This window comes from Taeniopygia guttata, chromosome 1A (genome assembly GCF_048771995.1).
Source record: "Taeniopygia guttata chromosome 1A, bTaeGut7.mat, whole genome shotgun sequence".
Lineage (NCBI taxonomy): Eukaryota > Metazoa > Chordata > Aves > Passeriformes > Estrildidae > Taeniopygia > Taeniopygia guttata.
In genome coordinates, this window is record NC_133025.1 from 62,583,070 (window position 1) to 62,608,303 (window position 25,234).

A 25,234-nucleotide genomic window follows, 5' to 3' on the forward strand; every position below is an offset into this window, starting at 1 on the left:
AAATTCAGTATAAAATGCTTGAAAAGCTTGGAAAACTGTAGTACCTTCACCCTATAAAACATAGGTTTTGCCATAATTATTTGGCATTCTACTCCTGAAATGTAAGGGATTGTTTCTTCATGAGAATTTATAGTATGCTATTGTTTTCCTCAAAGTTCTGGCCATTTATAACAACAGAAAACTTAGCCATTCATAAAAGCAGAATTAGAAAAAGAGTTATTGAAAGTCCCTCCAAGTTCAAGGCCTAGGAAATCATACTTGCATGACAAAATATTAGAAGAGGGTAGCTCGGTTTCCTAGCCATCTCCTAAATTTCCCTGTCATCCTACAAAATATTTCTACAACAGAATTACAGTGGTGAGTGAGCCAACAGTTGTAATGATGGAAAAGAGATGGAGTCTGTTCCCTCACAGAACCCTGACATCCTTTAGGTGTATGAAAAATGCAGAACAGCACAGTCAGACACAGTTAGCCCAGCTTTCCCTGGAAGGAACTCAATGCTGTGAGGTGGGAAAAAATATTTTGAGTGCTAGTAAGGAGTCAGAAGGCACAGATTCCTTGCCTCCCTCATGGGGCTGGGACCCACGCTTGGTGCTCAGCAGCACCAGCAGGACCAGCACACAGCCCATGGCGTGCCCTGGGTTTCTCACACAGGAGAAGCACCAGCAGCAGTGGGCAAAGGTGTAGAGGATGGCCTGAAGTGTTTGAGTAAGTCTGAGAGCTGTGCAGTTACACAGAAGCAATGTACCTGTAGATCTCAGTAGATGTGCAAAGGGCGTTTGCCAGTTGAAAAGCTGAAAGATTTATTGGGGGCAATAGCGCTGGCAGGAGATTCCTCCTGCTAAGGAGAAAAAGTGCTAAAACAGGTGCTAGAAATGCAAATGCCATTTAATTAAAACCAACAGCTCTGGGCACTATTTAGAATTATCTGCACAAGTTCCTTCAGACCAAATATCCAGCTTAACAAAAGTGTGTATATTCAGTCTCTAACAATTTCATAATGTTTTATAACAGAAGCCTTTTTGTACTTCTTTCTTTTTGAAGAATAAGCCATACTCTCATAAGATAATGAGAGTATTGGAAGCCATTTCAAAGCTGAATAACATGAAACTTTAAGTGACCCCTGTAATGATCTATTGCCCCTCCATGAGAGGCATCATTCTCAGCAGCTTCATGCTGATCTGCCTTTCAGATTTCACTGCCTGCCCAAAGCTCACTAAAAGGTAATTCTTGGTCTCTAAGGATGCAATTTAAAACTTAGCTCCGGTAATAACCTTTCATCTTTAATGATGTGTTATAATCCCCGTGCAAAATACTAATAATTTGTAAGCCTTGTGGAGGTAATTGTGTTTACCTAAACCCAGAGTCTGAAGTATTGAAGTGCTGGGGTTTAGATATTGGTGGCCAGCCCCTGTGCAAGCACATTCATTTTAATTCAACATATTGACTTCTTTCCTCTCCACACATCTTCCCCTGTCATTTGGAACCAAGGAAAGTAAAAGCTATATTTGCTGGCCTTCCTCCCCTTTCCAGCTTTATTTTTGTCTTCTTTCAGAAAAGGTCTCCTGTGAAGGACCACATCAAATTAGTGTGGCAGAAAACAGCAGCTGCAGGCAAATTCAAAGAGTAGAAAGACTTTGAATTTGCCATACCAATTACATATATACTTGCACACTGAAAATCAAGACATTCAGGATACCCAGTTGCCATGAAAACAGATGCAACTCTTGGCTGCTATGATCATGGTCAGCACCTCAGAAGAAAAACAGTGCAACAGAACTGTGAGCAAAGGGGTTGGATCCCAGACATTTCTCATGTGATAGAGCAAACCTGCACTCTCACGTAGCTCTCTCAGTATATCTGTTGTCTTTCCTAAATGCCATGTCTTAGACTTGCACTCCTTCAAATGGAAAAAAAAATGCATCTCATAGTTCCCTCTATTACTTCCCAAAAAGAAAAATAATAATGCACATGTTCTAAAGCTCAGAGGAAGAATCAAGAATTCCTGATGTTTGTTTCTTAAACGTATAACATTTTCTAAGTGTTCAGGGCTGAAAAAAACCCATTCATTTCACTCCTTTCTACCTCATGTTCAGACAAGCAGGAGTTATCCAAAAACACACTGAACAGACCAGTTGGTTGTTGTTTTTTGGGGGTTTTTTATAAAGCAATAAATTACAAAAGGCTACATAGAGCAAGAAAAGAGTTCACTGTGGTCACATCATCAGGAACCAAAATAACACAGCATGAACAAATAGAAATTAGTTATAGGCACTTGCTATTATTTCTACAGTGTTGTGCCATCCTAGATGAGATGAAATAATGTCATGGTGGGGAGGGAAAATAGCTTCCTCAAATCTCTCCTGTCAAATTACATCCGGGTTAAGAAAGGAATTAAAGGATCTCCTTTTACTTTTTTAGGAAGATAAAGGCAGCCAGATCACCCCACACTGGGGGTAGGGAGCCGAGATGGGATTCTGGTCTAACACCCACATCCTTTGACAGTTAATGCAGGGAAATCAGGGGTTACAATCTAAGGTGCCCTGCCAGAATTGTGGATGCCCACAGGAGAAGGCAGAGATGCATCTCCTGCAGAAGGGACCTTTCTGTCCCAAATGAGTAACTCAAGGCTGTGCATACCTGGGGTCCATAACTTTGCTGAGATCCCACCTGTGGAGCTTTCCAGCCTGTGGGTTGTCAGCACCTGGCAGATATTTCCACAAACTTTATGTTTGGAAAGCGAAGCCAAATCTATTTGAAAAACCAGAATCCCCAATACAGGATCTAATCCATCAAAACATCTTCCCCCTCACAGAAAATGAAGATTATGAAACCCAAACTTTTCCTGATGTTTTGGGTTTCTTCCCTCCAAGTATCCCAGAACTGTTATTCAAATACTGGAGAATCACCATTAGGATTTCCTTTGTCAAGACTTTTTTTTTTTTTTTTTTAAAGAGGCTCCTATAAACAGCACCGTAAAAAGAAATCTAGGTTGTTAGATTTTGAGGACATAATTGCAAATCCTGGCCTTAACTATCACAGATCACTTCACTTCTGGCAAGGAGAAGATGACCACCCATACCTTCAAGCACTTTGCTCATTTTTGCAAAACTTATCTAAAAATTTTGCTAGTATCAATCAGAACTGAGGGCAGTAAAAAGAAGACCACCACTCAACTGCATCTCAAGGCACATGGTCTGTGCAGGATTTTCCACCTCTCTTTTTACATTGTTATATAAAATCTAATCACACTGAGTAGTTGCTTCAATATGCTCAACATTCAGCACTGAAATTTTCATTAGTTTAAATTCATTCTCACCAGTAAAAAACACAGATGGCTTCTTATGTACCAAACTATCCTATCCAACTTCACCATACACTTTGCAGGCACTTAACAGAACACTTGTAACGTCTGGGCTCCTGCGAGATGCAGATGCAATGGTGAAGTAAATGCTGTCATTTGATTATCAGCAGGATTACAATGAGTTTGATTCAAGGGGTGGTGCCAATGGGGCTGAGATCTTTGACATGAGAGCAGCTCTTTGCAATTCCTGTAAATGAATTCACCATCATCTACTCTATCACTGTCAATGAAGAATCATTTGCTCCCTTAGGCTCCCAAATAGGAAATTTTACTACATTTCATGAAATATCTTTAAAAATTGTAGTTGTGATGCAACAGGTTTGCCAGTTTGCAAAAAAAAATCTCTAACACTGTCACTCCCTTTACAAATGGCATTGGAGAAGGTAACGGAGGCAGGTTTCTTTCTGTACCTGCTCAGGTGGACAGGCTGCCCCATGGGGCTGGTGCAGAAGGTGTCAAGTGAGGCACGAAAGCTCAGTGATTTCCCTTTTCCTGGCCTTTTCTGCACATGCTCTGTTTTTTCTGGAGATATCCAGCAATGAGGCAAGACTTAGGTACATCTCATTTGTATAAATATATCAGAATGTGAATGACTATGTGGTCTGCTTCCACCAGCTGCTTTTGGTAAAGCTGGATCAGAAAGAAGATTGTCTTAGAGAGAGAAATGATATGAAGAATAATTAATCCTCTTTCCCTTTATTTGTTTACAAAGTATGGTCACACAAAAAAAGCCCTCTCTCCCTTTTTTATGTGTTCATACATGCTTTCATTCTTCTTTCTCCAGCTAAAATATTAATTGACTCAACAGCTTGTGGGTATAAAACATTAGACTAACATCCATCAGATGTTATCAAAAAAGCTACTGATCAGCCCAAATTATCTCTGCTAGTATTCTAATTAGCATCAGAGTGATAAATGTTGTTAATCTGAAACGGCTGGTTCTGCAAAGCATGAATGGCTAAAAGGTCTCCACCTAAATTGCCTCTGTGCCTTGTAGCACATCAGCAACAGTCAGGATGTCATCCACTCCCTAGGAGACAAAGTTTAATAAAATTTGAAGAGCAAAGGATTGGACTTCAGAAGAGAGTTTCCTTTTCCATCAAAGCCCAAGTATTATTAATCTTTATAATGAAGAACATTATAATGAAAAAAGTCGTGCACATTCTAATATTTAATTAGGGGCAAAAGTATTCCAGCAAAATTTCCTCATCACAAAGACAGGGATAGAAGAGAATTTAATTACAATACTTATTGAAAATATGTTAGCTTTACAATTCTCTCTCCTTCTGTCACAGTTCTCCATTAGGCATAGCAAAACAGCTCACAGACCAGGTACTCTGATTAGAACAGCAGCTTATGAATATAATATAAGCTGTTGAACATAGCAACAAAGCTTTGCAAGCAGCAAAGCTTTCAAAAAAAAAATCTCTTTGTCTGCAAGACAAATTACCTCTTCCCACAATTGCACTGATACACTGAGCCCTGGGCTGCTGAATATAATATGTGGCACGTAGGGCTTTGCTAGTTTTCTTTGTGTTGAATATTTCCACACACAACCCCTCACTCTCACCTACCACTGCTGTGGTGCATCACGTTCTGACAGCCATTTGCAGTTGGCAGTATATGACTGATCCTTTAAGTCACTGATTAATATTTCTCCTCTCAGAGACCTTTCAAAATGGCTGACTAGCATTTTTAGAGGAATTTTGGGAAACACTCCATTGCCTGGTTATTTAATGGCAATTTTTTCCCCCTCCACATGTACAAGTCCCTTCTACACATTCTAGAAATGGAAAGAATTAAAAAGATGGGAAAATAGTTTCCAATCTAGCAGGTCAGAATGTCACATTCATTTGATTTTAAGTAGCATTGGTAATCTAGTAGAAACAACAGCAAATGTAAGAGTCATAGAAATTAATGTGGTAGTTGTGGGAAGATTTAAACCAAATTGGGGGAAAGTGCATTGCAATAAAAAATATTGCTTTAAAAAGAATTAGCTTCATGTATTGTTTTACACCTCTAGTGAATTAAAAAAAAAAAATTCATAAAACCCTCCTTTTCTTTACCACTTTGAATTAAAAAACCTTAGCTTCTTATCTTGAATATTAATTTCATCCAAAGGGTTACTGTGCTTTAACCAAAGACAATAAAAAGTGTTAAGCCACATTAGTTTTTATGAAGTCAGAGACAAAAGCTCATTAAAGATTAAATTCTGCTGGCAATCCATCATGCTGCCTTGAAGGTAATTTTGAATTGAGGTATTAGGCTTTGGGAATACATCTTTCTACCCAATTCACACACTGTCATTCTTCAGCTCCCATTAGAAGAGGTTACCAACACAATCCCCTGATTACACGAGGAACCAGCTGCCTTGGCACATCTTGAAACACCCCTCAATCATACTGGGAATGGAATTGCTTTAGAATCCATGACTTGGGGAGCATCAGTGCTTCAGCTCTTTCACTGCAAAGCAGGATTGACTGCACACTGTTTAAGACAGCACCTAAATAGATAAAAGAGAAAGCTGGGGAAAGATGAAATCAGAAACTCAACGAGAAAAAAGGGTTAAAAAAAAGAAAAAAAGTAGAATGTGTAATTTGCCTGAGTTCAGAAGGAATGAAAAGCAGAACTGGGAATTGAAAGTGGATCTTCTGGTCCTAATTTTGAAAATATCTGTATCCAGCACTACCTTTCCCAAATGAGAATTGATAGAAAAGCAGCTGTTTGATTTAGTCTTCCTTCTAAGGAATATCTCACTGTAAACAAGATGATAAAGCGAGGCAGGGTGCAATCAGGACTGAGACAAGGTCTGGCAGGACTATCAGTCTTGATATTCCAAGAGATTTTCAAGGACTATCTGGGAGGAATTTTCTCCCCAGTCCAAGAGTCTGTCTCAAAATTAGCTTTGCCCAGCAATTGTGGTAATTAGATAAAATAAGTCCCTATGGGAGCTGTAAGTGTTCAAGCAGGTGGCAGGGAAAACTTTAGCTTTATACGTAGCTGGGCTTCAAAATCCATGTTAATCTTTACCCTCATCACTCCCCCAAAAACATTAAAGAAAAAAAAAAAAAAAGGTTGATAATAATTCAAGGTTAGGTTAAAAAACAGCTACCCAAAACCATGGAGAGGATGTCCACAATTCGTTTAAGGCAATCTGATTTTTTATGAGATTAGAGCCATCCAACATAACAGCAAAGAGCCTCATGACAACAGAAGTCCTTATCTCCATTTATGCTCCAGCAGAATTGCAAAATCACTAATGTTCTGACCATACTACAACAAAACTACATCTGCCAATCCTTACCCAGTTGTGCCTGGAGTAAGCCACGGTTCAGCCTGTCTCTGTGGGCACTGAAAGCACTGTGTAACTCAGAGCCCTTCCCAGCTGTAAGCGCCCACTGCAGCTCCTGCAAGCAGCCTGTGCAGCCACACTGCTCTGGTGTCCAGACACCATTTCAAATCCTCCTGTCGTTCCACCTGAGCCTGTTTTTCCCAGGAGGACCATACAGTCAGATCCCATTCTCATGACATCCTCTTCTTTTTATTTTAATCACATAAAACACATTGCTGAGCTTTTTCCACAGTATATTTAGAAAAATTTTCAAGTGTGCCTCTAGTTGTTTTTCTTTCCCACATCACTGTCTTTGATGATATTTGCCAGACTAAACACACCTCCTGATCTGCAAGATAAGGAGCTTCAGCAAGTTAAGGGCTACTGGTTCTCTGCAGATTTAGATCTGAATTCCATTATTGAGCTTCAAATTAACCACAGCAGGACAGAAAGACTTTGCCGTGGAAATGCAGATAACAATGAGCACAGAGATTCCCTGACAAGAAGATATTCCGTGGTAATAGATTAATGGGCTCAGGTATTTACAGAAGAGAGACAGGGTGCCTAACTTCAAGAGACACTTTCTTCCTTTGAAAAAAATCTCAGATCTACTTCTAAATACAACCACTGACAGCAGCACTAGCCTGCTGCCTTGGTACAGCACCATGTTTGACATTTACTTTTCCATTGCTAAATGGGAAGGAATGGGTATAGAGCAACAGTGGTGGCTGGCTCTACACCATGGTCAATTTGGAAAAATAAAAAAAGCAAAGGGTAAAGCAAAAGCAGAGGGTAACCAAGAGTAAAGGAGAAAAAAGAATATTTAAAAGTGCCTTTGAGATGAGGCAGATGGAAGCATCCCCATAGAAGCAGAGGGGAAAGCAGCACAGTTAAAACTGAAGCAGAGACTGAAGATTGCACTGCAGCCACTGTATCATTTTCTGATCACACGAGGAAATGCAAACTGCTGTCCCGGAAAATTAATTTGATTTTTTTTTTTTGGTGGAGAGATAGTGGAAATTAGGACAAACCAGGTAGGTAACAAAAGCACTGGGCCCCTGCAGACTTAAGCCCAGGGGAAGAGAGCTTCTGTGAGACTTGACTTGGTACCCTGGGCTGGAGGTCAGAAACAGGTCCTGATCCCAGCTCAAATGTCCCTTGAGGGATGACACACATCAAACACGGTTATTTTCAGGCAAACTCTTCGGAGGCCAGTGGTATTTGTCACTCCACAGGCAGCACACCTCCAGTACAGAGCCAGAACATAACTACGTCATTGTCACATAAAAGCGATGAAATCCAAAGACAATAGGACATGAAAAATGCAGCAGATGGCTTCGTGACTAGAAGAAAATCCTAGAAACACTTACTGAAGTGCAAGAAGAGCTGCTGCACAAGAGGCATGGGAGAAAGCAACAAAGGCTGTAGGTGTTATCACAGCACATGCTGTCTCCACAGTGAGCTCTAGCACATGAACGGGACAGGGCAGAAGACAGAAGGGAGTGGGAGGACTGTCAACACCAGCAGATACAGTCTGCATGACATGCAGCCTGATGTACTTGAATATTCACCTCTCCCTGTCAGGGGAAATGCCAGACATGCTCTCAGAAGAAATTCTGATAAGCCCTCTTGACCTAGGTAAGTATTTCATGCAAACTTCCCACGCTGTTGTATGGTGGGTGCAAAATGCTTATACTATTTCCTCTTTTCCAGATACATAGGCATAGTCCTTAAATTTCCTTTGTTGACAGGTGTTGTCCAACTTCTCATAATTAAAAAAAAAAAAAAAGTTGCAATTATTTGCCATCTACTGATCTTCTTACAAAAGAAAAGGAAAATGGCATGAGCAAACAAAGTAGAACAAATGCACTGTAGAACACGTCTTAGTAATCTTCAGTTAGGTAGGGGGCAAAAAAGGCAGGTAGATGACATATTCTATATATTATTTATGCTGTAAGATGCAGCACTGTACAGAGCAATCCAAGCACACTTTAAAGGAGTTGGATCTTGCAAACCTCCACCAGGCTGGCACAAAGGATGGGATAATTCCCCTGCCAGCAGCCGAAGTGGAACCAGTTTGCTTTGAAATGCCCCTCCCTTCATTCAGGCCATGAGGAGATAAACTGCCTGAGCTGCCAGTGGCCTGAGTTGACACCAGGTTAAACTCAGTGGAGGCAGGATCTTTTCCTTTTGCTTCTGGTGTGAACAATTATAGATAAGCAGTTGTGTGAGGGGTGAGATAATCCACTGAGTTGGAGAGGGTGAGAGGTCAAGAATCCCCATCACAGTTGAGGAGGAGTTTCCTTGCTGCTCACAAGGAGCTGGGAAAGTTTTCTCCCACTCAGCATCAACAAGAGCCTCCTAACCCAGCTCTCCATGAAAGTTTGTCACCTCTCAGTTCCATTGCATAGGACAAACACACACAAGATATTTTCAAAAACAAGAGGTCACTTTTTTCCAGAGCATTAATGTCAAATAAAGTCTTTAAGCCAATTTTTCCTTTCAGGACTGTGCAAAGGCCCTGTGGGAGTGGAGGCTTTGTGCTCCCTCTCATCTCCAAGGGGTTGGGTGGTTATGAGGATTTGTCCTGTCTTGGTCACAGTGACAACAGCCCAGTGGAGGCACCCAGCCCATGTAGGGGCACCTGCAGGTCAGACCATGCTTCACCCACACAAAACCTGCCTTGGGCTTAATTACTGAGGGTTTCATGTTTATTACAGAAAATCTGTGAAATTGCTTTCCCAGTAGCTTTAAAATTTTCGTATTCCTTAGAAGGGCTCAAGGCATATTCAGACATCCTTGTTATATTTTAACCAGTGTGACCACATAAGAATAATGTGCTCTTTAAATTCAAAAATGGCCATAACCTGCAGATACAGCTCAGGGAAAAAAAAATAAAGTAGTGCTGAAACCATCGTTAAGAATAGCCTATTAGCTAATGTTGTAAAATAGTGGCATTGCATTTAGGCTGTCCTATTAAGGATGAAAAAATACCGAAGTCAGATAAAAATGTAATGAAAGTCATAGATTTAGAAAGCTTAGCTGTGCAGAAAGTCCTAATAGCTCTAGTCCCCATATCATCTCCTTGTGAGGGAGGAAAAATTGACACATAGTGACACTCTGCATTCAGAAAATGAGCTAAACAGTCCTAACAGGCAAGAATTTATGCCACAGATTAGAGAAAAAATACAGACAGGGTCAGGCTGTCAAGGAAGTTCAGTAACACATCCTTTTGTGGAGACCAGGTGGTCTCTTGTGCTGGTGAATTTGGAAAGGCTGAGTGATGCACCACTACCAAGCTGAAAACCAGAGGTCTTGACAAACATTTGAATGTCTTCTACCTTTCCTAGTTATTATAATTTTAAAGTTAGTGTCTCTAGCTCAGAGAAGCCATGGGCTGTCTTTTTTTTTTTTTTATTTCTCATCTTCCCCCTCTCCCTCCACATTTTAATTTTTTTTTTTTCTAGTTTTAATACCATGATCAGATGTTTACTCCTTCAGGGGGAGGTTCTTGTCTTAAACAAGATTCAAATGCTGAAATTCTAATTGCCACAGAGTACCAGTCTGTGGGGTTCTCCCATATGTAAGAGATTTGGTGGATTGCACTTTAGGTTATTAAATCTGCCTGACTGTTGAACAAGATGGTTTGATCTAAAAATTAGCAAACAGCCTTCAGCATCTTGCACATTTCAATGTCTTCTTTATTTTTCCCTCCCTAGATCAGTTTTCCTTTCCATACTGAGCATGTGGGAATTCCCCCTCATCACTTCCATAATTCTCAGGAATTATCAGTGTTTTAGAGTACCATGGCATGTAGACATCACAGCTTCAATCAGGGCCTCAGTGCAGCAATCACAGCAATCCACAAAGTTAAAAATATTCCTTATTATAGTCTAAATATGGGTAAGCAGGAAAGCATGAATAGATAATTTAATTTTGTAGCCAGGGAAGCAAAGCTCCAGGACATTCAGAACCAGCCCCCTGGAGCAAGATAACATTTTCAAAAGTCTTCAAACAAGACTCAGTGCTACGTGACAAAACTTTCAAAAACTGCAGTTTTCAGACATTTCTGCCCCACCTGAACCAAAGCTACTCAGAGAGTCCCTGAGCTGAGCACCTTTTCTCTTCCTCTGACCTGTCCAGTAGAGCAACCTCAGAGTGGTTTCCACAATATTTGTCACACAGCTGCTATCATTGCAAAGAGGAATAGATCCCATCCTCTGCTACGGCCCCCAGTGGCCCATAAGAAATCAGGATAAGAAATAATAAAATAAAACTAATCTTACCTTAAATCTTTTTCCTTCTGCTTTTTCTTTCTCATTTTCAACAAGTCAACTCATCCAGGTCTTCCTCTCAGTGCTTTGATCTTCAAACCAGTATAACATCTATGTTTATTTCCATTTCTATCCCTATTTAACCAAGCAGAGAGAGATATTTGACATTAGTGTTTTGCTTAAGTCCTCTATGTCTCGGCATCTTTGGAAGGTGTTAGATGGGCAATAGGAGCTTAATATTTTTCGCTGTTAATGACATGGAGTTGGTAAAAGGTGATGACTGGTAAATAAACACATGACAAAAATTCCTCTTTTTATCAGTAGTAGTGATGATGCCAGGCTCACCTTATTAAAAGGCTTTCCCTGATTAACAAGTTTATTTAATGCAGAGCACTGGAGAGTGAACTTCTGGACTGCTTTAGGAATGTGACAAGAACAATAATGCTCTTTAGTACAGACAGGGTTAGGGGACAGACACAACACTGCTTTGCTATTTAAAACTTTGGCAAACTGTTTTACTGAGAAATCATTGTGATTCCATGATATCACACATTCTTTGAAGGATGATTTTATGAATTTTCAGAGGTCATTTCAGTATTTGGCCATGCCTTTGGCCCTCTATCAAAACACAATACTAACTCGGCTAATAAGACATCTCAGAATACATTAATTTAGACATGCTTGAGAGAGAGAGAGTTGAGCAGCTACATTCCCCAAGTATATTATTTTCTCTTGGTTTACTCTGTCACAGGCCTGCAAAAGAAAATCCAGCTTTCCTACCTGTTTTCTTTCAAAACATCTTCTTGCCTCCCCACTCCTGTTCTCTCTAGGACAGCACCACAGGAACACACCCACATTGCCTTCTCCCTTGCACCTGAGCAACCAGCATTTAAGAACTCTTTGCATTCTGGGGGTTCCTCCCCAGCAATGAAGATTTTTACTCAGTGTTATTTGATTTTGCTCAGTGTTATTTGATATTGAGCAGCCATTGACTCGACTGAACAATTTTGCCAATGAACTGTAATGGCTTTGGAAAGGAATGTACATGTTTCCTCAAGTGCAAGCCATTCATTAAAGATAAATAGTTTTGTGAAGCATGAAAATCACAGGGTCAGGTAATTTGTGCTGATCAGACACACAATCAGTTGATTAGCTTCAATTAGTCTGGAGTTTGAGTTCTTAATTCTTCAGCCACCTGTTCTCAGGAGCCTTTCAATATGTCCCACAAGAAAGTTCCTCAAAAGAAATACCTCAGGTGATATCACTGAATTTTGTGTAAATATCTTCCTTCAGGAATTACGATCTGTATCACTTGTTACAAATACAGGAGAAAGAGGAAAATGAGAAAAGCCATGTCCAAGAGTCCTTTGGACACAGGAAACCTTTTTGGAGGAACTGCACTGCAGTGAACCCTGCAGCAGCAGCTGATGTTCCTGTGTGCACAAAGACTGTACTCACACCAAATATAAGTGTTTAGGTACCAATAAAAATCATTCATTTCTATGATTTTGCTTTGGATCCTGGTAAATTCAATTTGGCAATGGCTGAGCTCTGCATCTCACAGGTGTGAGATGCCACCAATTTCCTGCCTGGATACAATTTGCTTCGCATCTCTCCCTACATTCCCCAGAACAGCCCTCAGTCATTTCCATTTTTACCTGGAATAATTAGGACTGCTCTGATGCTCACAGCAAGCCTCCATGGAGCACCCTATTTTCAGCTGTGCTTACATACAGATGAGGATAAAAATAATTCAGGAGGGCAGGGTGATGAAGTGTTTCCTGAGAGAGATGCCAGCAATTTATTTTGTTTTCACTGAAATGACCCCATGGACAAGTTTACCACACAGCTCAAGTGCCTTAGTCATAAAAACACATGTGCACCAGAAAACCACCTACGTGTGAGGACCACCAGCTGTTAAGAGACCCTTGATATTGTATACATCTGAAAACAGAGCAGCTCAGGGACAAAAAAAAAAAAGCCTTTCAGCATCAGTGAGAGCCCTGTCTCACTGCTCAAGCAAGCAAGAACATGCCAGAGAGCTGTCATGGAGCTGGCACTGTGTTATTCGCCTCACAGGGACTCCTCTGTGCTTGGAGATGTGGCAGTGCTGCTGCCACAAAACATGTTCAGTTGTGCCAGGTCTAATATGGGTTATGCACTACGTGTCCCTTGCAACAAGCATTGTCCTAAATCATGCATAAATCATGCCATAATTTTGAATATTGTAATATATTAATGCATTATCTTCTCAAAATACTGACTCCTCACAGTAGATGATGGGCACACACAGAAAAATTCATGTTTATGACACCTTCAGGACCTTGAAATAGCTGTGATTATTTGCACAGAAAAGAAACAAATGCATACACAGTTTTAAAAAGGTCTGTGATTTGACCCAAAAGGAAGTCATATCCTCTGAGAACAACGGTCTCTAGGAACTGCCAAGGGCTTGTGTATGAAAGAGTGATGAAGCCCAGTTCTTTCTTTCAATGCCCCATCAGGCTGCACCGCAGTGCAGGAGCTCTTTAGTCCCACAGTGCCATGCACGGTGGCCTGTGCCAGTGGAAGGCAGAGGGACACCTCACACCCAGCACTCCCATTCATGCTCCTGACTGGGAGGAAGAAGCCTCCATCTCCCCTCCAGACACAAACCAAGCCCTGGAGGGGAGCAGAAACATCCTTTGGATCCCCCTCACCTTCAGTTCTCCAAGTCCTGCAACAAAGCCTTGAGAGAAGCAGACAGTTCCTAATGCTGCAACAGCATAAAATTGAATATTATGGTTTGTGAAATGCTTCTAGGTGTCTGAGGGCATCATCCACCCAATGCTGAGGCACCACCACCAACCCAGACATCCTCCTGCCTATTAGATCTTCCATTAGGAAGAAAAGTAGGAAAGGGATGTAGAAATACAACTGGTTTCTGACTTCCTGCCAGCAAAATGCATGAGGGTGTTTCAAATTAATTTTTTGGAAAAGATTTCCGTAGAAATGTTGTGGGAGGACTTCAAGGGAGACGAGTGATACCCCTGATTTCATTTCAGGAAAACCATATGCTAAATTGTAGGAATTAATTTTCCCAGCTAATATTTTGACATTTCTACAATATGGTCAAAATTAAAACAATAATAACTGTATTTGGCTTATTTATCCTGCGTGGTGTCTGAATGTATAGTGGTGGGGGGAGTGCAGATATATTCATTAGTGCAGATTTACATGAGATTAAAGCATTAGTCACGTGGAAGCCATGAGACACAGCTTAGAGCTTTCTTACACTTCTGAGGAGGAACCACAGACACAACCCCTGGCAGCATCCAGAGCTCAACAGAGGGAGCAAATCCTTAATGGGAAGAGCTGCTCCAAACCCATGGGCATTTCACTCTCTTGTGCAGAATATCACCATCACTTCACCAAAGGGAGAATATTTTGGTCAAAATCAAACCCCTCCCTATGACAAATTAGAGGGTTTTTTTCCATGTGCATGTGCATCCATAGATCTCCAGCTCTGACCAGGCAGGATGGAGCAAAGGCCAGGGCTCAGGCTGGCACTCTCACTAGTCTTTCATACAGGATTGCATCAAATTTGGCACTATTTTACCCTCCTTGATTTATTAATTCAGCAGGTATCAGCTCTGCTAAGAGTATGCTCAGCCATACTCAAACACATAGCACGGGATCCCAGTGGTGTAAGTAGAAATAAGATCACAGATTAAAAGTAAAAAAAAATCATAACATGACAAAACAACTGCCAAAATCCTTTCATAAACACTGATCCTGTTCCTTCAAAAGCTGACAGAAACACTGACATGTATACCAAAGCTCATTCAAACATTACAGAAAAACATTATCTCAGTAATTTACCCTAATTTGAAAGAAGCTGCTTGGTTTCTCCAGAAGGCTGCTGAAGGGGCAAGTTTTGGACTTCACATCCTACAAGACTGACTGGCACCAGGTGCTATCGTTTCCCTCTCAGGAATCTGTATATTAAAAAATTATCACTTTGAGGAAATCATCAGTTCTGGCTGCCCAAGTTCACTCTGGATTTTTCTTTATTGGACACTTTTTAAAAGTTATTTTAAAAACACCAACGTACAGAACTGAGGCCCATCCTAACATCATCCAAAATAGCAACCCTGTCCCTAACCACCACAACCTGTTTCTCTCTAGTTGGCCCAATACTCCAGATTTTGGGTATCAGCACTGCTGGCTAAAGGTTGTGATCTGATGCCCACTCAATTTCTTTTTAGAGACTGTACTACTCATAAAACTAAATCTACCCTATAATTAGGCTGCAACTAAAACTTGTAAATATATCATGCAACTCATTTTCTTCAATTGGTTTGGTCCCTCAGGGCCCTAAGAAACAAGCAGGAGTGACAAAAATGAGTTTCCATTAGTGACACAAGAAGGCACAGCTCTGACAGCACAACATCCATTGATGAAGGGAATGTCATGTAACACCATGCAGCCTGTGGGACTTATAAACACTGACTGAACTTAAAGAAGAAACAGAAATTAAATCCTACAAGTACTGAATTATAACCCCTGACTGCAGCCAGCTGCTGCTTACTCCAGATTAATAGGCAGTATGACAATGCTCACACCCAGCCTCAGGTGAAAGCCAAAGGAGAAGTTTGTCCAGCAAGTGACTAAAGGAAATGTGCATGTTGAGGGTTTTCATTCTTCGTTTTTTTGCAAGCAACTTCAAGATGTTATTAGTAAAGCTATTATACTCTTTGCTCATGAATTCAGAGGTTACACACATTTTCAGCCATCACCCCACACCCTCTCCTACCATACAAACAGTTGCAGCAAAACATTGTTTAGGTAAAACAAACACTGAGAAACAATGGGTAATTCAGATCATCACAGCACATTGTAAATGAGATTCTAAACTGGCAACTATAACCAAACTACCCCCATGAGGGCATAAATATTGGTGGAAGCATATTTCTAAAACTTCTGGCAGCAGCATATCTTATGAATGGAAAATATTTCCTTCATCAACAGATCATATAGCAAAATCCTAGTACAGAACTTACTATAGGCAGGGCAAAAAAATATAATTTTTTGCATTTCATAAAGTTAAAACTAAGTATTAAATATAGGTAATTAAAAAAAATACATTCGCTATCATTTCTGATTCAGTGTTTCAGGTAGATACTACTGGAAAATAATCTTCATTTAAAAATTGCCTTAAATATGTCCCATATTTCCCTGAGCTAACACTTTCTTGCTTTAATGATAGTCTTACATCTAATGCGAACTGGGGCTAAGAGGGTCTCACCCACTGCCAGCACCCAGGTAATTCTGGCAGCAGGGTAGAAAAATGCTCAGGACAAAATATCAGAGCTGAGAAAAACACACTAACATCTAAAGCATTCTCTTTTGTCTTATGACATGCACAATATGCATCAGCTAACTTGTTTTAAAACTGATAGCATAAGGAAGCAGATGCTGCTAACTTCAACTGGGTTGAGTTGTCCTTATGCCTATGTAGTCCCAATGAAATTAATTATTATTTTCAAAGAGCAAGACACTACAAAGAAAAGTTAGAATCAAGCACAATTTTCAAACTTTGTATACGTGGACTCACTTTGTCTGTCATGATATTAAAAGAAAAAAAGAAAAAGGTTTAACAGTGAGATTAATGAGAAAATGTCTTTGCCACAGCAACATAACCAGAGAGTGAAGGAGGTGACTGCTGACACTTCGTAGATGCATTACAAGGTAAAAAGTGCCTGGTTGGAGAAATACTGCATTGTGACAGTCAAAGCAGTAAATCTTTTTAACAGTCTCCCAGGAAAAAAAAATCCTTTTGCCACAAGGAATGCAGCAAACAGACAATGATGATATGATAATGATGTGAGAATTACCAAGAAAGCAGAGCAACCTGCAGACTGGGTTAATACTTTGTCTCTAATTGAAAAGCTAAAGAATAATAGATGGTCCCAAAGCCCTGCAATTTAAAGCAAGAGCTGCACTTTGTGAATGCTTTCTGATAACAATAGTTGACAAAGGGGCAGCAGAGGTTCACAGAAGCAAAAACTTTCTCTGTATTCAGTGCCTTTCAGCATGGAAAATGAGGTGAGTTGATATATAATTTAGCATTTAATATACCATTTGTACATTGTAAATTGTTCATTGTAAATGTAAGGCAATGTTGGCATTTGGGGGATGATAGTGGCTAATGAAAGCAAAAATTACTCACAATAGAATGAAGCTAATTTGCAGATCATTAATCTTCCTGCCCCATAATTTAAATGCATAATAACACTAGTTTCTCCCCATGTCTCAGCAGTAGCTGAATAACAGTGCTGTTCTGTAATCTCACATCATGTATTCAACTGTTTTGGAGGCAGGGTTGATAATATCAACAATTATTGAAATTGCTCAGTATTGCCTGCACAGAGCCCTGCTTGTGGTTGCTTTCAGAACCATGCCTCACTTTAGCTATCTAGATGGATGTTAGATGTCTTCCTTATGGGAGATCATGTTTTTTCAGATTAAAACCTTCAGACAGGATCATTTACTTGCTTCAAAAAATGTGGGCTTGTGAACAGGAACGTGTTTTTCTCTGCTAATCTTTTTGAAAAGCTGCTACTTTCCGTGTGAGGGTGGCAGCTTGAAGAGGGCAGTAGGTGCTTTTCATGATCCCATATTGTTTTTGCCATCAGCAGAGGAGTTGCAACACGAGAACTGAAAAATCACCAAAGCCTCGGCCTCATTTTGTCTGGCAGAGTTGCCAGGGCTGAACTGCCAACAAACTCACCATCTGCTTGGTGCCACCAAGTGTGTTCCCACCTCGGGAAGGCTTCACACCTCTTGGCAGAGGACAGCCAGGCTGTACATTCCAAATCTGAAGTTTGGGATCTGGAGACTGGGTTGGGCTAGATAAGAATGAGACAGTCGGTGGGAAGGGGATTGTCCCGCTCTGCTCTGCACTAGGGCACCCTCACATCGAGTTTTGGGGCAGCTTTGGGCCTCACGTTGTAAAAAAGACATTTAACTGTTAGAGAGCGTCCAAAGGAGGCCACGGGCCTACTGAAAGGTCTGGAGAGGAGGCTGTGTGAGGAGCAGCTGAGGGCACTTGGTCTGTTCAGCTGGAGGAGACTGAGACTCTGACATTTATGACAGAGCTCACTGTGCTCTTCAACACTCTTGTGAGGGAAAAGGAGGGGCAGCCCTGATCTCTGCTCTCTGTGACCAGGGAGAGCCCCAGAGAACGGCTGGAGCTGGGTCAGGGGAGGGTTAGGGTGGATATCAGAAGAAAAGGCTCTTTCCCCAGAGGGTGCTGGGCACTGAACAGGCTCCCAGGGAATGGTCACAGCCCCAAGGCTGCCAGAGCTCCGGGAGAGTTTGGACAACGCTCTCAGGGACGCCCAGAGTGGGATTGTTGGGGTGTCCTGGGCAGTGCCAGGAGTACTCAATGATCCTTGTGGGCCCTGTCCATCTCAACATATTCTCTGTTTCTACTGTTTGATTTTCTTTCCCTCAACTTCCGGGAACACACTCAAACATACCAAAAGAGCATATCAAAGGCAGAGCAGCACACAGCCAGCAGCAGGGATGTGTAAAAGTGAAGGCATGGGGAGGGATCTGCATTCATTTTCCTTACACACATACATGCAGACACACTTTTTAAACATCTGATCACAGGTTTTCCACAGGGTGCCTCGGAAGGCCTCTGCACACCCCTCATGGACAGCCCTCCTCCTTCTGCTTCCTCTGTCCCCATCTCTCTTTACTGCCTGCTGCTCACATCTCTTCTGAAACCAGGGCAGTTAGCTTTTTACAATTTTCACAGTGTCACCTCTGTGACATTATTGCCAGTGGTACTGTACCTATTTTTAAATAAATAGCCTCTGCCCTGAGAACAAAACCAAAAATGAATACACGCAGAGCCTAGCTTGATTCCAGTTGTGCTCAGCGTGTCAGTGTTCTGACATTTCTGTCACATACAAGTCCAGATACCCAAACCTCGGGTGAGGATGTAATTAGTGATCACCACTGAAAAGCTGGTTTTACAGGACCAGGGATCAAATGGGAACACATGTGAGCAAGGAAAGCTGTTTCTGTATTGTTGTTATTATTACTATTATTGCAACTTAATGGCCAGAGCTATGTTTTCTATACACAGATTTAAACAAAAACAAACAAAAAAAAAAAAGCTTTTTATGTTTCAATTTTTATTGTTGAAAATAAAAAAAATATTTTTTTATTTTCAACAATAAAAAATTAATTTCCAGTCAACCTTCAGTTTCTTTCAGAAAGGAAAAAAAATATGTTTAATTTTAAAACAGAATAACTAATTTAGAGATCTTTTAAATGTCTATAAGACTAAATAAACCTTTAAATAAAAATATAATTTCACACTAAGAAGTCAGCAAATTTAATTTCAAAACTTATGAAAACCATGGTCTTTCAGAGTTTTGCCACAGACAAGGCCAGAGTCCACACATATTACAAAAAGTGGGAAAATGCTGATGTGATGGTTATGGTTTTCTGTAGTTTGCATCCAGAAGTCAGTCTGTCAGTTGAGCAAGCTTTCTAAACAACAGCACTCCCTGGCCTTGAAGATTTAGGAGTTTTTGGTTTAAAACCTTCTTTGGTGTATATATTGTTCTCTCCAATTAGTTGCAGCTTCCTGATGAACTTTGCTATTTCTAATAAAGGGTCTTGGCTAGTTTAATTTTGAAGCAATTGGTCATTTTTATGGGGAAAAGTCAAATGAGAAGTTCTCAGGATGTTAAAAAAATTAAATTATCAATTTTCAACAAAATTGCTAAAGAAGAAGGCATTATATCTTGATGTCTCCATCAAAGCATCCTCCTCATCCTGCAGCACAGGTTTTTGATACTCAGACTTTCTTCTGTGCCTCAGGCAACCACAGACTCGGTGTGAAGGCAGGCAGGGAAAGAACAGCTAGATACAACTCTAAAAGCTGAAGTTAAAAAACTCCTGCTTTCCTACCAAGGTGAATATCATTCCCTCTATTTGAACCTCCATAGCTCAACATGCTTCATCTGTTCCAAAATTTCACTGCTTTCACAATTATTATTCAGGGGGGAAAAACTGACCGTGATTTTAGATATAAAATATCAATCTGAAGTATTTCTACACACATATGTATGTGTTTGGCAAAACACAAGCATAAATAAATAAATTATAAAAATCCATGTTTAGTCACACACAAATTACATAAAGGGCATGCCATGGATTCAGGGTCGTGTTCACCCCAATTTCTAGATTAGGAATGGGGTCATCTGGATGGCTGTCAGGATTCACAGAATGGCTGCCACACTGACCACAAGTGCCTGAGATTTCTACCAGTCGTTACAGCACTGAGGAGATCCTGAGAATTTAGTGTGAGAAAAGCCTGGGGCTCACAGTATTGTAAATGCAGGCAAACCCAGTGGGAAGAAATGGTGATGTCTGACTCCATTCAGAAGGCTGAATTATTTCTTTATTATAACTATGGCTAAAATACATTAATATACTATATAAAAAGGAAGAGACTAAAACTACATACTACTTTCTCTAACTCAACTCGTGACCCTCTCTGGAGAGTCCAGCCCCAGGTGGGTTGGATTGGCCATCAGGCTCAAACAATCCTCACCTGAATCCAATCAAGCACTCACTCCAGGTAGACACTTCTCCAAACACATTCCACATGGGAAAAACAAGGAGCAGAAATAGAATTTCTTTTCTCTTTCATTTCTCTCTGTGCACCTCCATGAAAAAATCCTGAGTGAGAGAAATGCACTTGCCGCACTCACAGGTTGGAGCTTCTTAGATTGTAATGATATTTGTCAGCATGCAAACATTTCATTCCTCCTTCCCAGCCATTTCAAAGCAGAAGTGAGTCAGAAAAGAGAGCCAAATAGAGATATTATTTCTGTGGGAAGTTTATAAATGCAAAGTTCCATAAGACAGCAGATTCATAGAGCACTCCCAAGGATTGTCCTCGTTAAGGCATAAGGCATCATCATGGAAATATGCCTTGGGCTGTTGAAGAGATTTCCCTGGATTACAACAGAGCATAAGCCAACAAGCTGGAAGGGTTCCATATCATGGGAGTGAAGTGCTTGAGGCACCCAAAGCTGTGCTTTAGCACATATCCCTGCCTAAATCTACTCAGAAGGGAGTCCTTTTGGAGATGAACACCAACAATGCCCCTCAGTGTTATTCAAGTTACGTGGAAACTGGACACATACAAACCAACACAAAGTGAACTGAATGCAAACAGTTTCTGATGTTACCTGGAAGATCAAAAAAAAATTCAGAAGTAGCATCTGGGAGCAGGGAGCAGCAGCACGGTTCCCTGCCCAAGGCTCTGCCATGAGGGGCTGTAGCCAGCCCAGCCTCCTCACCAAATGTGCACTCACTGCTTGCCCAAGCAATACAGGATCAGTGTGACCTGCTGGGGCCCTTTATAGATGCCCCCATTGTGGCATGGCCCCCACAATGTCATGGGTGTCACAGTGCACCACAGCCAGCTGAGCCCCACCCTTTGTCCCCATCCCAGCTCAGCCTGAGTGGCCCCAGGGTAAGGATAAGGAAGCCTTTGAGTGAATCTTCTTCCAAGAACTTCTCTTGGTCTTTCTCTTGTCTTTCTTATCAGCTGCCTTCCATTGGCAATCATAGATATTCATCTTGGAAGGCACCCTTGAGTCTAATCCTTGACTCCATGCTGAGGTACAGTTGAATCTCTGTGTCGTCAAGGCTGGAAAAGATCCAGAAGATCACACAGTCCTACTGCAAATTTAACACTGTCTACTCCACCAATCAGCTTGGTTCCCAAATGCCACATCCACTTTACTCTGAAATCTCTCTCAGGGTGGTGACTCAGCCATTTCCCTGGGCAGTCTGTTACCAAGCTTGATATCCAGCTGTTGCAAGAATCCAATCTAAAGTTCCCATGGTGCAACTTGAGGTAATTTCCTCTGGTCCTATTGTTTGTTCCCTGGGCTGGTATAATGACCCCAGCCTGGCTACAACCTCCCTTCAGGGAGCTGTGGACAACTATAAGGTCACCATGAGGCACTTTCTCTCTCTGCTGGACACTTCCACTTCCCTCAGACCTTCTTCACCAGATTTGTGCTCCAGATGTTCCCCAGCTCCATTCCCCTTCTGTGCACACAGTCAAACACCTCCACATCTTTCTTGTCATGAGGGGACCTAAAATGAATGCAGGATTTGAGATACAGCCTCACCAGCACCCTGTGAGGGAGGACAATCACTGCTCTGCTCCTGCTGGCCACACGGGTTCTGACAGACCCCAGGATGCCATTGGCTTCTTGCAGTTTCACACACACTTGCCCTATGATTAGAGAGTCTTAAAAAAAGCCAGTTCTTGTCAAGCCACCTTTTGCTGACCCAAAGCAGAAATTGATGGCAAAATCTTAGGGCAGGTGTAAGTATTTTAGGGGTTTTTCAGATTTGGAATGAACACACAACCAGCCACTGTGGTACAGCCACACTCTTGGTGGCACACTCATCTGAAACCCTCCCTCAGGCCATGTCAGCAGTGGCACAGGCCAGGGTTCACCACCTGGATGATGAAGACCAGACAGGGACAACTTGGGTTTCTGTGGTCTCACCAAGACCCTTCCATGCACAGCTGCAGGGTTTAATTCCAGCACCTGAGGTTCACCCTATGACCAATAAGGAGAGCAACACAGCTCAGTCCTTCCATCAACCTATTTTATGAAGCATTGCACAAGGATTGTCACTTAAAAATAAAGGCATAAATTCTCCTTTCATGTCCTTTCATGTCTTCTCATTGTGTTCTAGCACCTATATTGGCATGTTATTATCAGCCAGGATGAGAGCAGAGGGACAGACCCCCTCATTCCACTCACACCACAGCACTTGGGGTTAGAACACTTGGAGGGAGGGATAATTCCTCCTTAAAAATACTGACAGAGGCATGAAGAAGGTACCTGCCTCTCTTCAGGTCCATAATAGCTCTGGGAGAAGTTCACTAGAGCAGCAATGTCAGAGATTCCTCTTACACGTTTCTCTCTTCCCCTGCCCCAGCCTTCCCAGAGCATCAGAGAGGGAAGGACAAGGCAAAGCCTGGCAAAATATAAAGATCTGCAGCCAGATACTGCATCTTAGTGTATTTATTGACATGGTGTAGGATTAAGTGCAAAGCTTAATGGGGGTGGGAAAAACAAAGCCCAGAAGAAAGGAGAAAAATTGCATACAAGTAACTGATAATGGCATTAGAATCTGAGTGGAAAAGAAAGGTGGCAGCCCCACACCACTTTTTTTTGTTTCTTTGTTTAAATAGCAAGACAGTGGAGTACCCTTTTGAAATCAGATAAGCCTCGTTATTTCTGTTAGGAATTATAGAGAGCACACCCTTAATAGTTTTATTTTGCTACACCCATTATCTGAGATTTGCTCTCATCTACTTGAGGCAATCATTGAAGAATTAAAAAATACAACTCAGCCGTCACTTCAAAGGCTGGTTTTTGGCTATGTTTTTTCCCCAAGGGAATACAAAGGTACCACTATCACAATGGCTCTTCCCATGGTAATTATCAGGAATATACTTCAGACACTGGAATCTGGGATGCAAAAAAAAAGGCTGTAAGTGTGACCACTGTGCCTTAAAAAAAATTAATCTTCATAAGGTGGTTTCATGTCCCAGTGTGCAGCCACTCCATCACAACCAGGCAGGAGATTCTACCCAAGCAGAGCCATCCCTCAAGGTTCTAGCACAGAGCAGCTCTGTTATAGGTGCTGGTTTACATCAGTGCTTTTTTCTATCCCTTTGCAAATTAAAGGATATCTCTGCCTTGATTTGTAATCACAGAGAAATGCAGATTTGCATCTAACTATAGTCTTTCTGGCAAACCCCCACCCTCATGGAAAGTTCTTTCATTCAGCACGTGTTTGTTCAGATTTTCAACTTCTCGTATCATAAAATGATTCCTGAAATGTCTTATTTACTGGATTATTCACCATTATAGTCATTATATTCATTTGGGCACCTCGAAAGGGAATTTTATACAGATTTTCTCATACAGGAAGGCAGATGAGGACACATACACACCATCCATACACAGTCAGAAACTAGAGAACTGAGAAACAGCATTGTAGAATTGTTCAATTGCACTGAAAAGTAACAGGGCCTAAAAAAACCTGAAAACCAGGTTATGCAGCAGCATCTCCCCAGAGTCCCTTTCCTATTGTAAATGTAGGTGAACCCAATGGGAAGAAATGAGGATGTCTGACTCAATTTAGAAGGCTGAATGATTTCTTTATTATAACTATGGCTAAAATACATCAATATAGTATATAAAAAGAAAGAGACTAAAACTACATACAACTTTTTCTAACTAACACAACTCGTGACCCTCTCTGACAGTCCAGCCCCAGGTGGGTTGGATTGGCCATCAGGCTCAAACAATCCTCACCTGAATCCAATCAAGCACTCACTCCAGGTAGACAATTCTCCAAACACATTCCACATGGGAAAAACAAGGAGCAGAAATAGAAATTGTTTTATCTTTAATTTCTCTCTGTGCACCTCTATGAAAAATCCTGAGAGGGAGAGAAATGTGCTTGCCACACTTTCCCTTTGCAGGAACAGTGCCTGCCCCTGCCATGGGTAGGCAGTGGGATGTTTTCCTGTGGAGACCACCCTTGGACACCTCTGCTTCCAGCACATGGCATGAGGAGCACCTCACCCTGGCTTTCTTTCCTATCAATCTAGTTTGCAAAGCACCCTCCTTTTATTTTTTTTTTAAATAAATAATCTTCATTAAAGGCAGCAAGCTAAAACAAGCATTAAAACACATCCTCACAGAAAGATAAATATGAAATTAAACTCACAGCAATTGGATTACTAGAGCTGTCAAATCACAGAAAGCATAATTTTAGAGAGGAGCATACCTCCAGCTATTAGTTAATTTTCCAGTACACTAATTCAGACTATTTGCTGATGGATTTTGCCATGCCTGATTACCAATCTGTTAAAAACCAAATCCCTTGCTTGGAAACTACTGGTTATCCACAGCCATTTCTCCAAAGATAATGCAAGCAGGATTTCCATAAACTTGCCTGATAGACAATCAATTCTTAAACCACTCATTGTGGATTTGCTTCAGTGCTTGGATGAGAGCAAATCAGAGATATTGGAAAGTAATAAGAAAATATCCTCATTCGTGGTCCAATACTCTTTGCTACCTACAAATATGGCTAAGTATGTTGAGAGGCTGCCACTGAACAGTCAGCACAATTATCTGCAGC

At 41.2% G+C, this 25,234-nt stretch overlaps 1 protein-coding gene across 3 annotated transcripts in view; it reads right to left on the minus strand.

Moving 5' to 3' along the window:
- PARVG (parvin gamma) overlaps positions 1-25,234 on the minus strand; it is a 120,540-nt gene that overhangs the window by 63,638 nt on the left and 31,668 nt on the right. For all 3 annotated transcript variants that reach the window (XR_012053650.1, XR_012053652.1, XR_012053649.1), the window contains one exon: positions 10,982-11,104. The gene's annotated coding sequence lies outside the window, so the exon portion shown is untranslated. The remainder of the gene's footprint in view (positions 1-10,981; positions 11,105-25,234) is intronic.